Source organism: Telopea speciosissima, chromosome 4 (genome assembly GCF_018873765.1).
Source record: "Telopea speciosissima isolate NSW1024214 ecotype Mountain lineage chromosome 4, Tspe_v1, whole genome shotgun sequence".
Classification (NCBI taxonomy): domain Eukaryota; kingdom Viridiplantae; phylum Streptophyta; class Magnoliopsida; order Proteales; family Proteaceae; genus Telopea; species Telopea speciosissima.
The window spans coordinates 44461016-44477955 of record NC_057919.1 but is presented as its reverse complement, the minus strand read 5'-3'; positions in this window follow the sequence as shown (position 1 = coordinate 44477955).

Below are 16940 nucleotides of genomic sequence, written 5' to 3'. Positions count from 1 at the left end.
GAGTTTATGGCTGACCTGTGTGAGCTCGGCCTCAGCCCCCGGCAAACTTGTGTGAGTCCGGCTCTGTCAGGTGACCTATCGAAGATCGGGTTGGCCCGATTTCCTGCTCAGCTCAGTTCGATTCTCGGACTGAGGTCAGGTCGGCCACGTGGCAGCCTCTGATTGGTGGGGTGTTTTATGCCTCATCACTCAGAGAATGCCTCTGATCATAGTGAGCCTTCGAAGCCCCAAGATGCTAATGTTAGGGACCATTCCTTTGGACCTAAAAAAAGGTACAGCGTTGAGAAGGAGAATCTCTCTGATAGTCAGGATGTCTTTGATGACCAAGCCCTTGTCCAGCACATATTCAAAAATACTTTCTTCACTTCTCCAAACCTCTGGAATTCCATCTTCCTAAAAAAACCTGGGTTTGTGAAGTCAAGAATGAGCAAGTGCATTGCCGATCTTCCACTTTTAGAAAAAGTTTAAAGATTAGTGAGAAGATCGATGGAGGAAGTTTTGTTGGAATTGTCGTGGTTTTGGAAGTGCTTCCACTTCTCGTGCATTAATTACTCATCTTCAGAAATATAATCCAGATTTTGTTTTTCTTTGTGATTCTAGGTTTTTTGTTCCTTCTATTGGAAAATTTTCAAAAAAGCTCCCCCCATCTCTCTACTATTTGTTATTATGACTTTGTAGTCTAGAGAGGGGAGGGGGGGTGGCTATATCTCTTATCTAATGGAGTCTACTCTGGCTAATGATAATATATACTATCGTTACTATTTTCCTATAATCATCAAGTAATTACTCCAAAAGATATACACGGAGTTTGTCCATGACAAAAGATGATTATAAAAGTAAAGAATTAGATTATGCCCCAAGGGCACCATCCTTGAATGTGCATCAACATCCAAGTCCAAGCCACTAGCTCCACTCGATTCGCATCAAAAGGAGCACGTCAAGAGATTACCTACATATCAACTAAAAGAGGTTGCGCAACGGGATTAGCTCCACAAGCTAGTGAGAGAGTAAAGGGGAATGCACATACACACAAACACACATTTACAAACAATTTATGATGCATGCACATGTTAAATTCATTTTTCACCTACCACACAAATCTAAGTCAGGTATATGCTACTATGATAACTCGGGAGATACTATGGGTCACATAACTTATCACCACAATGAAACCTCAGTTATCACAAGGGTGCCTACGCCAGTCAAAGCCACCAAGACCACCCAGTGGCAGACCCCGATAGCCATTACTACCTCTAACCTGGCCTCTCTCCTCCACAGGCAACAGGTGCTCTGACTACCCAACATATAAATCCCTATTGGTAAGGGTCGTAGCATAAGGAGACAAAAATCCTAGCCAAAGATATGCTATATACAAGTCTTATCGTCCCGAGAGGTATTCCGGCAAGGCCGCTGTAAAATCCCGGCACAATCGGGTTACCTCCGACCAGGGTCTAAGAGGTTTACTATTCATAATTCTCCGGTTAAATTAAAACAATAACAAAACAGTGCAAGAGACAGAAGAAGAACAGGGAGCAGAGCTCCATCAGACAGGAGTCGAAGGAACTACTCACAAGGCTCTGATACCATATTTCAGAGTTTCTATTGATTTCACAACTTGAATTACAAAGGAGCAGGCGAACTGCTTATATAGACTTACAAACTAATCCGGGTTAACTAACCACGGGTACAAAAGTCTAAAAGTAACTTAACCAAGGTAAGTACAAAGTCTTCATCTAACCAAACCATAGTTGGTAACCCACCTAACCATAGTTGGTACAAAGTCTTCAACAAACTGTGGTTGAGCCTTCAAAGTCTTCAACTAACCATAGTAGCCGAAAGAGAAACCAAACTGATGTGGACTGCTGTCGGACTGCTGTCGGGTAGAAGTACAGACATGGTACACACATACATACATACTCAGACATACTCAAATGAAAGACATACAAACTCGATACAGACATACATTAAAAATAGTCCTATACAATACAGGCTAATCCGTATCAAGGTCGGTATCATCATCGTAGGGGATGTAGAAGTCTAAAGCATGGTCGACTTCGAATTCTGTATGTTCGCTCATGATACGATGGATGAACGGATGGTGAAGTACGTTGTTGACCTCCCAGGCCGTGTTGGTACTTTGCAGAAGGCAAGAGGGCAACGTGGCTGGATCAACGTTGTTGTGAGTGCACATGGTTGTCATGAAAGAGAACCATCGAGCCTTATGCTCATCTGACTGATCACGATGGATAAAAAGATCCTGAGAGCTGGATTCGAGGAAGGTGAAGGTAGGGTCATAAGCAATAAGGTTATGATCCAAGATGGGTGGTGTAACCAGATGATGGTGTATGAAATCCGGTGGTCGATGGAAGATGTAAGTGACAAAGGGATGTTCATCAAGGGCTGAGAGTTGATGAAGCCAAGTGGGAATAGGAGCAAAGAGACGGAGAAAACGGGCTAAGCACTGGGGTCTCTGCAGACGGAAATAGGCTGAACCTATTGGGTTGGAGAAGATGGTGGAGACTGTGCTGAGATAATGCCAGAGAGTAAGCCGGTTGAAGGTGAGAGCCACCTTATGAACCGCTAGAAGATGCCAGAAGAAAACCACGCATTCTTTGTCAAATAATGCTGGATTAATGGCGAAGGGCATTAGGAAGGGATAATCAGGGTGACAAGCGACCCAGTCAAACTGGAGTCCACTGGTATGAACAATGGAGAGGAGGACAGACTGGTAGGTTGCTATGCTGTAAGCTTTTAGGGTACGAAGAGAGAGATGACTAAACAGAGAGGCTGGAAGCCTTGGAAGAAGACGAAGCAGAGGGTCAGGTGGTGGAGGTGCCGAGGAAGAAGCACCTGGTGTAAGGGGCATGCAGAGGACAGGGATGGAAGAAGATAATGGTAACTTCCGCTTGGTACGAGAGAGGAAATCTGCAAGTACGTTGTCCTTGCCTTTGATATGGTGAACTGTAAACGACCATTGGGAGAACCATTGAGCCCAACGAAGGAGCTGAGATTCAGGAAGTTGCTTTTGCTTGAACTGCAACATCTTCGGGAAAGCTGTCATGTCCATTTCTATCAAGAAGGTATGACCGATGAGGAAGAACTGGAACTTTTCAATGCCGCGACGAACTGCTAGAATCTCCTTGAAAGTCGAATGATAATGTTGTTCGGACGGCTTGAACTCGCCACTGCGATATCCACAGATACGACGTGTCTTGTTTGGAAGTTCTTCGAGGAGAACAGCACCCCATTGAGTGTCACTAGCATCAGTCTGGAGGATGCGAAGACCTGTAGAAGGGATCTGCAGGGTAGGAAGAGTCTGAGCCAGGGCCTTTAAATCCTTGATTGCTTTGGTATGAATAGCTGACCATGGAGGAGCATCTTTCTTCAAGAGGCGATGAAGATGACTGGTCATACGGATCTGATGAGGGAGAAATTCTGCCATATAGTTGATGATGCCGAGGAACTGTTGTAACTCTTGACGGGTAAGAGGACCGTCTGAGAATTCTAGAAGAGAGTTTCCAATGTGAGGCTGTAGCTGGAAATGTCCATTGGAGATGGTGACACCAAGGAAGTCGACTGTGTCGACTGCAACTACCATCTTAGTAGGAGAGAGCATGATGCCATGGGCTACAGTGATGTCCAAGAATGTTTGAAGAAGAAGGGCATGTTCGTCCTCAGTAGATGAGAATAGGAGGATGTCGTCAATATAGATGAGAGCATTTTCTCTGATGGGAGCATAGACCTGCAACATAGCCTGCTGGAATAAAGACGGAGCCACCTTGAGTCCAAAAGGGAGGACCTTCCATTGGTAATGGCCTCCAGGGATACAGAATCCTGTTTTGGGGCGATCATCAGGATGAATACCCAACTGCCAGAATCCTGCTTTGAGATCGAACTTGCTGAAAACCTTGGCCTTAAATAGCTGAAGAAGAAGAGATGGCCTGGTTGGTAAAGGGAACTTGTCATCAAGCAAGAACGTGTTCAGGGGCTGGTAATTGATCACAAGGCGAAGCTTGCCGCGTTTTTGTTCCGCGCGTTTGTTCACATAAAACGCTTCACAGGCCCAAGGGGAAGATGTCTTCTCGATGAGTCCTTGGGCTTCCAAGAGGGCAATTTCTTCACGAGCCCTGATGAGATGGTCAGGGTTCATGCCTGAATGGCTGGCTTTGGTAGGATTGATATCTTCGTTCTTCTTAAAAGGAAGTTTGATGAAGAACCTGTCATTGTGCCAGAGAGGATTGGAACACTTGCCGAGGAAATCGCATGATTATCAAAGATCGCACTCCGAGGAACAATCGTGTCTTGCTCTCTCTCAATAGGAGTCATTAGAAATAGCTTGGGCAGAGTGGTCCAGGGGGTAAAATGCTTCTTGTAGCTGAGACCATGAATACTCCATCGGAGATGGGGTAACTTGCATAGAACATCGAAGCCTATAAGAGCATCTCGACCAGGGAGAGAGGATCCCAACACTGTGTGGGAGATGGTTAGATTGGGGAACAACCTAAGCTTAACAGGATGTTTGGAAATGAGGTCAATGGAGAATGTTTGACCATCTGCTGCAGTAAAGAACTGGCTGTGAGGCTTCCAAAATTCCGAGGGAAGGACCTTGGGAGCTAGGATTGTGGAAGCACATCCGGTGTCAAAGTATCCTATGATCTTAATCGGACGATCCCAAGATGTAGGAAGGATGGAAAGAGGAGCTTGAGGTAAGGGGGTTTTGGTGATAGCCAAAACTGGTGACTTAGGCGTGTCAGGAGAAATGATCGGGTAGATGGGGTCAAATTCATCGGACTCGGGTTCGGGTGAAGAAGAGTCTGGATCATCTTCGTTCCAATTCTCAAGAACGAATAGTAGATCTGGCGTGAAGTCATCATCCACCGAGTAGAGAGATTCAACGTCTGCCTCAAGATCATCCGTAATAGAGAAGGGGGCAAGCATGTGCATGAGTTTGGCCTGCTTAGCTTTGTCAGGACAATTCTTTGCAAAGTGACCAATTTTTCCGCAGGCATAACACTTCGTAGAGGTCTTGTTCCTGAATTTCTTCCTTTTGAAGAACTTATAAGGCCTCTGCTGCTGTGAAGCCCGTTTAAACCGATGAGTACGGTTATGCTTGGAACGGATTTTGCCTGGATGAACTTTGGAGAAATGAGATTTCTTCTTTGAAGGACATGAGCAGTCCTTATCTTTGCACTTGAGCTTAAGATATGAAGTATCACACGCGTCTGTGAGCTTATGGGTGGTCTTCTCCCATTGCTTGAAGAAAAGCTGTTGATCACATAGCTTTTGTAGTGCGCTGAGGATCTCTTGGTAGAGACGTCCAATAGGAGCTTGATCAATACGAAGACCTAGCTGCTGCAAAGCCTTTGCAGCCTCCTTTCCCAGAGGATCAGGGAAAGAGTTGAGGAAGACTCTGCTTCATGTTAGGATCATCCATGCCACCGAGGATGTAGAAGCGATCCAAAGATGCGAGTGTAATGTTTTGCAAGGTCACCTTTTGGAAAGAACAAAGACTTCATCCGGAAGTATTCTTCGCGAGCTTTGATGCGATTGTTCTCAATAGGGCCAATCATTTCATTGTATAATCACTATGAAAACATCTATGGGGATCTGCGTCCATTGAAGCGACGATAACCACCAAGGGCCATAAACCATTCTCTCGAGAGTACCATGGGAACGGGCCAAAAACTTGGTGAGAACAAGTGTTGTCGTAGCACCAAGAACCAACATTTCTCAGATGAGCCGGCATGAAATTCCGAGATACGGTCAGGCCATTTATGGAAAGGAAGACCGTCAAAGGTAAACAACGCTTGGGGTCTTGATTGCCAAAAGGGCTAGGAACATGGGCCCGAGGAGGCATCGTGGGATTTTGGGCCTGGGGCAATTGGTGGTGCTCGTGGAGCAGATGTCCACTTCACTCGCACCTTGTAGATGATAGGTTCGGTTGCTCGAGGATCATCTCGGAGCTTTAGTCCGATAGACTGGCAAAGGGCTCGAAGAAGCCTGTGATTCCGAGTCTGAGAAGGTAGTGACAGAAGAGACCTTAGAGGTTGCCAACGCGGGGATGGCTGATGGAGCTAAGGTTAACTGGGTTAAGTAATTGCTGAGGGTATTCGGATGTGCAGGTTGTGGGACAACAGTATAAGCTGAGTCAGGAGGTGATGGATTAGATCTGGGAGGAACCCAGGGGACAAAACCAGGAGGTCCTGTAGGTGGCTCAGCTAGAGGTTGGAAAGTAGGTTGCACCATCGGCTTAGCAATATTTATAGGGGAAGGTTGAAAGACTGGCTGCTGCACTGATGGGTATGGTGCCTCATGAGATCGCTTAGGTTTAGCGGATCTTGCCTTATGTGCAGCTAGATGTCTTTGCTGATCTTGGAGTTCTTTGAACATGGCCGTAGGAAAACTGTGCGGGGCCTGATAGTCATGGTAGACAGGTGTCATAACTGAATCAGGGAACAGGGTTGGACTAGCCGGATAGTTATGAGATTGGGCTAGACGAAGCTGTTCTTCTAGGAGACGCTTCTCCTTTTCTCGGCCAGAGATCAGGTAAGAGGCCTGTGCCGAATCCTTCACCGTCATAGCTATGGTCATAAGCTCCTGATGGAGGGATTCAATCCGTGTCTTCAGATAACGGATGTCACCTTCGTTCTGACGTAGAGCAAGAGTATGATGTTCTTGGTATGAGAGAAGCTTGGTCAGATACTGATTCTGGACCAGAGCGTTCTCAGCTTGCCAGTTGAGCTGGGCTTCAACAGAAGAATTATGTGCCATCTGGCCATTGTTGTCAAGAACACTTGGAGGAGTAATTTTCCACTTGTGATAACGGCGATCAGCATCCTCATAATCAACCGTAGGAGGAAAATTCCTGCTGATGCCTTCAGAACTGGTAGCCATATAACATGGAATGGGCTGCTGCTGCCAAAGCATAAGCGGAGGTTCCGCTGGTGGAGATGGAGGAGCAGGTGGCAGATCTGGCTTACAATAAGGAGTGGATGGTGGAGGAGTCATCGGAGGATCAGGAGAGGAACAACAACCCACTGAACAGGGTTTGCTGTTTCCATACTCAACGATGAACTGATATCGTCCACGATCTTCGCCAAGGGGGCCAACGTTAGGGCAACCTGCCTGATAACGAAGCCAAAGAGAGTCTGGGCCGCGCCTCTTCTTTTTAGGTTTCGGAGGTGGCGGCGGGGGAGCATCAGAATCAAGATCATCATCCTGATTAGGCCAAGGAGGCCAAGCATCAGAGGATGAACATGGGAGAATCATACCCATATCAGTAGGTCGTGGATAGGTGACCATGGTACGTCCGTCATCAAGTGCTTTGTAGACGGGATTCGTTGCTGTCAACGGTGGTGTTGCAGCAGGTATGGTGTGGGTAGATTCATATGCCGTAATCCAAGATTCAGGGATGAGCTTGATGAGAGTTTCGCGATCAATCTGTCGAGGGACATGAGTGATTGTCGGGATTCTGTCTTCGCCGATCTGGACGAAGAGAGCTGCATCATTACTGGAGAATCCAGTGTTGAGGTTCATGGCATGATTCTGTAGTCTGTAGCAGATCTGGTAGTGCAGCGTAGCTGCAATAGCTGATTCCTTTTGAGGAGCACCGGTAAGCTGTATTAGGAACTGCCAGGCATCCGTAAGATTAGGATCCTGAAGAGATATGTTGTAGTTGGGATAAATAGTGTAAAACACAAGGCCATCGCTCGCAGTGGTCTCGAACGCCGTGATGGTGGCATGAGGGAACTTCGAATCTAGTGTCCGAAAATTGAGACGACGCCACCGGGAAGACCTTTGCGACCATGGAAGGTTGTTGCGATCTTGACAAGCACCCAAGTGAAGATGAGTGTAGCCAAGATGGATCCACCGGCGGATCAGGTCCTGGACTGATATCAACCGGGAAATATTGTTCCTTGCCACTTGCAGAACTTGGTTCTCGAGAGAACGGAGGAGCTCGAACATACTCCTTGAGACCCCGGGTCTTTTTAGGAGCTATGATAGTTCAAGCTTCCTTGTGACGAAGAGGATGTCCGGGAAGACATCATAAGGATTGAGGATCGGAAAGTTCGCTGATGGATCTCGCTCAGCCGGAGTGTAGCTGAAGTTCATACAAATAGTCCACTTTTGAAGCATGGGACTGCTTTGAGAGTAACCGAGCCGGAGAAGGCGGTTGGAGAGCCATGTAAGATGTATGATAAGGGACCACCGTCTCGGTAGAGTTGCACCTGGACTTCGTCGGGGAACTCTGTTTTGATATTGTTTTAATTTAACCGGAGAATTATGAATAGTAAACCTCTTAGACCCTGGTCGGAGGTAACCCGATTGTGCCGGGATGAATACCCAACTGCCAGAATCCTGCTTTGAGATCGAACTTGCTGAAAACCTTGGCCTTAAATAGTCAAGAAGAAGAGATGGCCTGGTTGGTAAAGGAACTTGTCATCAAGCAAGAACGTGTTCAGGGGCTGGTAATTGATCACAAGGCGAAGCTTGCCGCGTTTTTGTTCCGCGCGTTTGTTCACATAAAACGCTTCACAGGCCCAAGGGGAAGATGTCTTCTCGATGAGTCCTTGGGCTTCCAAGAGGGCAATTTCTTCACGAGCCCTGATGAGATGGTCGTGGTTCATGCCTCAATGGCTGGCTTTGGTAGGATTGATATCTTCGTTCTTCTTAAAAGGAAGTTTGATGAAGAACCTGTCATTGTGCCAGAGAGGATTGGAACACTTGCTGAGGAAATCAGTATGATTATCAGCACTGCACCTGAGGAACAACTGTGTCTTGCTCTCCTCAATAGGAGTCATTAGAAATAGCTTGGGCAGAGTGGTCCAGGGGGTAAAATGCTTCTTGTAGCTGAGACCATGAATACTCCATCGGAGATGGGGTAACTTGCATAGAACATCGAAGCCTATAAGAGCATCTCGACCAGGGAGAGAGGATCCCAACACTGTGTGGGAGATGGTTAGATTGGGGAACAACCTAAGCTTAACAGATGTTTGGAAATGAGGTCAATGGAGAATGTTTGACCATCTCCGCAAAGAAAGAACCGGGCCGTGAGGCTTCCAAAATTCCGAGGGAAGGACCTTGGGAGCTAGGATTGTGGAAGCACATCCGGTGTCAAAGTATCCTATGATCTTAATCGGACGATCCCAAGATGTAGGAAGGATGGAAAGAGGAGCTTGAGGTAAGGGGGTTTTGGTGATAGCCAAAACGGTGACTTAGGCGTGTCGAGAAATGATCGGGTAGATGGGGTCAAATTCATCGGACTGGGTTCGGGTGAAGAAGAGTCCGGATCATCTTCGCTCCAATTCTCAAGAACGAATAGTAGATCCGGCGTGAAGTCATCATCCACCGAGTAGAGAGATTCAACGCCCGCCTCAAGATCATCCGTAATAGAGAAGGGGGCAAGCATGTGCATGAGTTTGGCCTGCTTAGCTTTGTCAGGACAATTCTTTGCAAAGTGACCAATTTTTCCGCAGGCATAACACTTCGTAGAGGTCTTGTTCCTGAATTTCTTCCTTTTGAAGAACTTATAAGGCCTCTGCTGCTGTGAAGCCCGTTTAAACCGATGAGTACGGTTATGCTTGGAACGGATTTTGCCTGGATGAACTTTGGAGAAATGAGATTTCTTCTTTGAAGGACATGAGCAGTCCTTATCTTTGCACTTGAGCTTAAGATATGAAGTATCACACGCGTCTGTGAGCTTATGGGTGGTTTATGGCACGACACATATAGGGTAGAATGACAGTCAATGAATTTCATTAACATTTCTGGGGTTCTAATACCGGTACACCCGGCATCGTAACCCGGTACAATAATGTAGCAATTCACGTATCTATATTTGAATCAGTTCACAATTTAGATATATAATGCAAAAGTGCAAAATGCTTATTAATCATATAAAAACATGATAATGAATGTTTTAATAATTAATAAATCCAAACAATCACCCAAGACCCACTCACCATAACTCGGATATCGTTAGATGTTTTCGGTATGGATTGCCCTAATATACGCTCTCCCGTACGAGTTAGACAGCATAAAGATGTGAGAGCAAGTGATAGAAGATGTGTGGAGGACTCCTATGATGTGTCCCCAAGGTTATAGTTGGGTTTTACACAAGATAGCACAGACGTACTCACGAACGGAAGCAACAGGGTGAGTCCGTTCCTGGTTCTGTCTAGGCCAAATGGTTAAAATGAGAGGGACAGATTCACGGACGGAACCTCTCCATGAATCTGTTCGTGTGTCTGTTTGATCCCTGAGACATTCCCAAGAGGGAATGGAACCACGGACGGAATCAGTAGGTGAATCCGTTCCTAGCTCTGCTCGTGCCAGTCACCAAAATGTATTGGGTGGATTTACGGATGGAACCACGACATTGGATCCGTTCGTGCATCCATTGAGGTTCTTTCCGAGATTTTTAAGGATTTTCCTCCCCATCTTTTGGAACCTGGAGGTCACATGGCTCTTAAGGTCAGAGAGAGGAGTCATAAGCCTCTCTATGGTCACTAGAACCTTGTCCCATCTCATGGGTCCAAGGTCACACAAGGATTCAACTCCTTTGGTCCAAGTATAAGATTTAGGGTTTGGAAAACCATAGAACAACAGCAAGGGCTGTAGCTGGGCTGAGTGGAGCTAATATTAGGGGTAGGTCTTCATTAATGGAATCCCATTATGGCCTAAGCTTCACCTTGAGTCCCAAATGGAACCCTAGGTTAACCCATTCCTAGTAAAACCTACTTAAAACCAATAATGGAGGAGGAGAGTATAGTAGGATGAAAGCTTACCTAGATGAGTGGAGCCCAAACTCCAGCTTCAACCAGCCTTGAAGATCCACCTTCCACTCTCATCTTCCTCCCTTTTTCTTCTTTTCTTCTATCCTTGTCTGGACAGCAAGAGGGGAGGAGGTAGGACAGCAAGACCTCTTCTCTTGCTTCCCCCCTTCCTCTTTCTTCCTTCCTTCCCCTCCCATTCTTCTTCCTTTCTTCTTCTTCTCCTCCACAGTTTGGCTTGGATGGGGAAGAAATGGGGATCTAGAGCTAAGCCCTCTTTTTATTAGATGAAATGGGCCTTAAGGCCTGTTTGTCTAGGTCTTTTAAAGTTAGGAAATCACTTTAATTCAAGTTGGGCCTTAGGGCCAGTTTGGCTAAGGTTCCAAGCCCCTTTAGGTCTAACTAGTTAGGATATGTTTGGCTTAGCCTAAGGCCATAAAATGTATTTTAGTCTAGCGCTTGTTTGGCTCAGTCTAATAAAAGAGAACCATTATTTGTTTTAGTTAAGTCTTGTGGGCCCACTTTCATGGCCCAACAAACCAAGAGAAGGTAAGGGTAGGGGTCTCTCTTGTCCGAGAGCTTAGTCATTGTGTTCGGAATACGGAGACGTGGGTCCCACACCAAAAAATACTAAAAAGGCAAGAAATAGCACAGACGGATCCACGAACGGAACTAGTCTTGTGAGTCCGTTAATGACTCTGTTGCTGCTATAAGGGCTAAAGACACAAAGAAAGTGGCTGGGTTTTGACCCACACTTCTAGGACTTCGAAGGGATACGCATACCAAAATTTAGGGTTCAAGGCTTACTTCACGGTGTGGTTCAATCGCCTATCAAGGTGTGAATACGAATCCTTGAGTTCGAGCTTTCCCCCTTGACTGTTAAAGTCCAAGGTCACAGATGTTGACCGCTGGCATCGTGCAGCACCTATCAGTAAAAGTTCAAATTGACCCGGGATATTAGGGTGTATTTTGGGTGTGGGTGTAACATTCCCCCTACCTTATAAGAAATTTCGTCGTTGAAATTTGACGTGTTTGGGGACTCTAACAAGTGAGGATACCATAATTACCAACACTTCCTACTCAACCATTACCTAGACTATGTTAGGGGTCCAGTCAAAAGTGGGGTAGTGCCAACACAGTACACCATAGGTCAAGGACTCACAATTTCTCTTCCCTACAGAATCTCATCACCACAAAGGATGTGGTTTAAGGCAACCCTGGGCTTAATTGGTTTAAAGGTCGACGTTTCTAAGTATCCAGGGAGATTCAAACCTCAGATACATGGTTAAACCATAAGGGATAAAGGTCTATTTGATCTTCTAGATCAAGTCGGTATTAAACTCTCATCACCTTGAGTTGCAAGGTCAAGCTTTTACTATCCTTCACGCAAGGTTCTTGTCCTAAAAGCTTTCATCTCAGATCCTTCCATTACCTAACCCAACTTTAGAATGAATAGGAATATTGATGGAATCTCCTATTGTTCACTCCCAATATGGAGGGAACGCATTTGGTGACCCATTACTCCATTCATACCTATCATTGGAAAAGGTCCTGTCACGTTTTTTAGTTCCAGTTTTCAAGCCACATAAGCCTACAAACTAATCACCTGACAGAAGGTAAGTTTATATCAGCCCCCTTTCGAGAGCTAAAATCCACTTCTTAGTCTCGGTCTAAGTCAACTCTTCTAAGTGATGCTCCCGGTTAGGCAAGCTTTCTAATTAGCTCACTTAAGACTCACCCAGGGCCCACATCAAAATTACCAACTATTAACCAACAAATCGCCTGACCCAGGTCAGTGCTCAAGTCAACTAACACAATAAGATCATGGCTAAGATCATACCACCAGCGTAGGGAAACCATCTAAGTCAAGCATTTAAGGATTAAGAAAGATACCTACTCAGTTTCAAATTCACATATTTATTAAAGGATAAAATAAATCCAAAAGAATATAATCACACCCCTAAAGGATGCACCCGCCAAACAAGGCTAACCCATGAAGAAAGGTCAACATCAAGGTATAATATGTTAGAGGATCCGGACCATAAAATATTAAACACAGATGGGTCGGGTATAAGTACTGGTCATAACTTGGGTGTGGGTTCGATAAATTTCATAGAAATGGAGAAACCCGTGATTAGTTCTCCACTCGTATTTGGGGCTTTGTCCAACATTAAAGGCCTTATTACTTTCATGATTGTTAGCATACGAGCATTCCAAATCCATTAATCAGAGAGGTTTAGGTATTACCTGAACCGAATGGAATCGCAGCGGAAGGGACGATCGAAGGCGGCTTACAGTTACGAGCACAACGCGATCTCTACAGGCTTCTCCACAGAGAACTCCACACCACAAAACCCTAGGCCACGATGGAAACCCTAGGAAACCCAGAACTTGAAAGAGAGGGAGAGATCTAATTAATTAATGCACCCCTAGGGTTTATGCCTTATATCTATCTATAGGCTAAAACCCTGGGATAGGCCAATCAGAGGAGGGATCAGTCACTTAAGTGACCATCCCTCTCTTTCTCTCTCTCATTTTTGGCTCAGTCGGCCTGCCCCATGTGGGCGGACCAGGTGGGCCTCAGGCCCATCACCGATTTACATCTCCCACTCGCCCACACAGGGCACATATATTATGCATTCAAGTTTCTTTCATTCCACGTTATCCTCCATACAGGTAATGGGGCTTGCGACCTGTCGAGATGATACAAGGTAGGAGTACTATATCAAACTTCCATCTAGCCAACATAGTACATCACTCTCAAAAGTCTCAAAATACCCCAAACGATCCACTTACACCCGATCTAATACTCTCGACCCCTCATGATGAGCAGTGTTAATCCTTGGTATGTAATGTACTCATGACTATGTCGATCACAAATACGACACGTCGCCCAGGCAATGAGTCACATAACAAAGGTGTAATGTCCAATGGTTTTCCCTGAGCCCCTCATGTAAATCCAAATATCCCCAACAACTTTCCCAATTGCTTCCCGTTGGACCGCATCATCCATGGTCCTAAGGAGAACGTCAAAGTACCATCATTGGGTGTCTTTTTCATGACATTGTCTCAGGTAATAAGGGTATTATGGGATTAATATAATCCACGTGGCTCACATAGTGACGAAGCAGGGATCCATTCGGCCACTCTCACAATTGGTTGATATAAGCACATGCAGTATGATGTGCATGCTATGGTGTAACTCCCACTAGGGTGGGCATGTCACTCGTAATAAATAAATTCCATACAGATCTTAGTCTAGTCGCTACTCTAAGCGCCTAACCTAAGTCTCCAACGCAGTCACCCTCATGGTTTCTGCCTAGAACCTCACATCTGGCTTCTAACAAGCTACTTGGAAGTGTGGTGTCTTCCAAGTTGGACCAAGTATAAGTCTCATCTTAGCTCTAACTAAGGCGCCATAGAGCACACATGCTCATGGGCTCATCTCGCTCGCTATACCCCAGCGCCGAGGTGAATCACCCGTGTGAGTAGGTCGATTCTAAGCCTAGTGACATCTTTACAAACAATGAATGTATACGCACAAGATTACTCAAACAAATATATGCTCATCAATAAATGTAAGAGAAATACAGATAAATGTCCATCACAAACAAAGTGTTCCTAAAGCAAATACATATCAGATCCGCTTGAGTCCCAAGTTCCTAACGTGAACTAGGAAAACATCTTTGGTAATGAGCTTAGTTAACGGATCAGCCAACATATTGCCAGTGGAGAAATGCTATAGAACAACTTCACCTCGCGCTACCATGTCTCGAATGTAGTGATACCGTATGTCAATGTGCTTGGCTCTGCCATGGAACTTGGGGTCCTTCGCAAATGCAAGCGCTGTCGTGCTGTCACAGTGTATAAGCACAATGTTGTCTGAGTGAGCAGAAACGCTAAGTCTCTGCAAGAACCTCCTGAGCCAAATGGCCTCATGTACTACTGCCGAACATGTGACATACTCCGACTCCATCATGGACAGCGCGATGCAGGTCTATTTCTTGCTACTCCAAGTGATAGCCCCGCCTCAGGACAAATGCATATCCCGAAGTGGACTTGCGCTCGTCTCTATCACTAGCCCAATCACCATCACTGTAGCCTCTCATTCTCAAGTCTGAACCACTAAAGGTGAGCAAGAGGTCTATAGTGCCACATAGGTATCGAAGTATCCTCTTTATTGCCTGCCAATGAGCTAGCCTTGGGTTACTCTGGTAATGGCTCACCATGCCAACGGCAAAGCAAATATCTGGACGCGTGCACATCATCACATACAGCAGACTACCTACTACCGCTGTATAGGGTATTTTGGATATTTGTTTTCTCTCTTCATCACTCTTAAGGCATTGGTCTAGGCTCAAAGTACATGCCTTGTCCATTGGAGTGTCAATGGGTTTCGAGTTGCTCATATGGAACTACTCCAAGACTTTCTTTATTTAAGTCTCTTAAGACAAACTAAGAAGTCTCCTAGTGTGATTCCTCACAATCTTCACGCCCAACACAAAGTTGGCCTCACCCATGTCCTTCATCTCAAAAGTAGAGGACAACCACTCTTTAGTGGCGACAATCATTTCAATGTCATTCCCAGCCAACAAGATGTCGTCAACATACAAGAATAGGATAAGAAACCCCGCCTTGAATCATTTAACATACACATAGTGGTCCTCTTCAATCATGACAAAACCCGCAGTGGTAATGGCATGGTGAAATCTAATGTACCACTACCTGGACGATTGCTTAAGGCCATAGATGGAACGTTTGAGACGGCATACTTTGCGCTCATGTCCCTTCTTCTCAAAGCCCACAGGCTGAGCCATAAAGATCTCCTCATCAAGTTCTCCATTAAGAAAGGCAGTTTCAACGTCCATTTGGTAGAGCTTCAAATCCAACTTTGCGACAATGGCTAGAATGAGGCGAATTGAAGCCATTCTCACCACAGGGGAGAATGTCTCATCATAGTCTATATCCTCCTTTTAGGTATATCCCTTCGCCACAAGATGTATCTTATACTTGTCAATTGATCCATCTGCCTTTTGCTTGACCTTCAGGACCCACTTGTTCCCGATGGCCTTGTGCCCAGGTGGAAAGTCAACTAACTCCCAGACTTGGTTCTTACTCATAGAACTCAACTCATCTTCCATAGCAGTTTGCCACATTTTCTTAGCTGGAGAAGAGAGCACCTCACTCACTGAGGCTGGCTCATCCTCATCCCTCGGGGCACAGACGAGGGCAGCGTCCCCTTTAATCTCAAAATGACGGCGGGGAATGTGTCCACGTGCTCTCTTACGTGCAAAGGGTTCTTAACCTGCGGGTTGTGCGCTTTCATCAGGTAGCGCACTCCCACTGGGCTGATGATCACTCTCACCCTCTCTAGAGATCTCTTGATTAGTGTTTAATTCCTCACCCTCGCCAAGAGTAGGTGAGACGCTTTCATCAGTCTCTACCTGCGTCACAGATGCTAGGAAAATCTGTCTAAAAAAAATCCACATTGCGGGACTCACTCTCTGTCATTCCTCCATCTTGATGTTCACCGTACACTACATAGTCTTTTAAGGTATCGAAATATCTTGTAAAGATATTCTTTTTAGCTCTAGGGCTAAGTTTTTCAAAATTATTGTCACACCCCTATCCCGACAAGGGATAAAGTACAATATCAGGGTATGATTGGGGTGACACGTGTCATCCCACCTCACCACCAGGATCTCGATGCAGTGGCCAACTCACAGTCATAAACCAATATTAAAATATAATAATATCAGAGTATGAAAGACAAAAGAATATTACATTCCAAGATAGGTCAGAGTTTACGGAAGCATAAATGAAATAATTATAAGATGTTCATTGACTAATGATAATAAGTAACATAGTTACAAAATTCCTATGACCATCAAGTAGCTACCAAAAAGGTAAAACATAAAAGTTTATACAAAGCACAAGGCTCTCAACAATAACAAAACGGGAATGATCCCAAGTAATAGACAGGCCGTAGGCACAATCATCATGGGCAACCATCGCCATGATCCTCGCCACGGTCTCTCGGCTCCACAAGAATCATCTCGCATCAAAATCTAAAAAGAATGTGTACACGGGGTTAGCTCCACCGAGCTAGTGAGAGAGAAAAGGGGATGCACAATCACACAATCACAAATAGTCCATGGTGCATGCCAT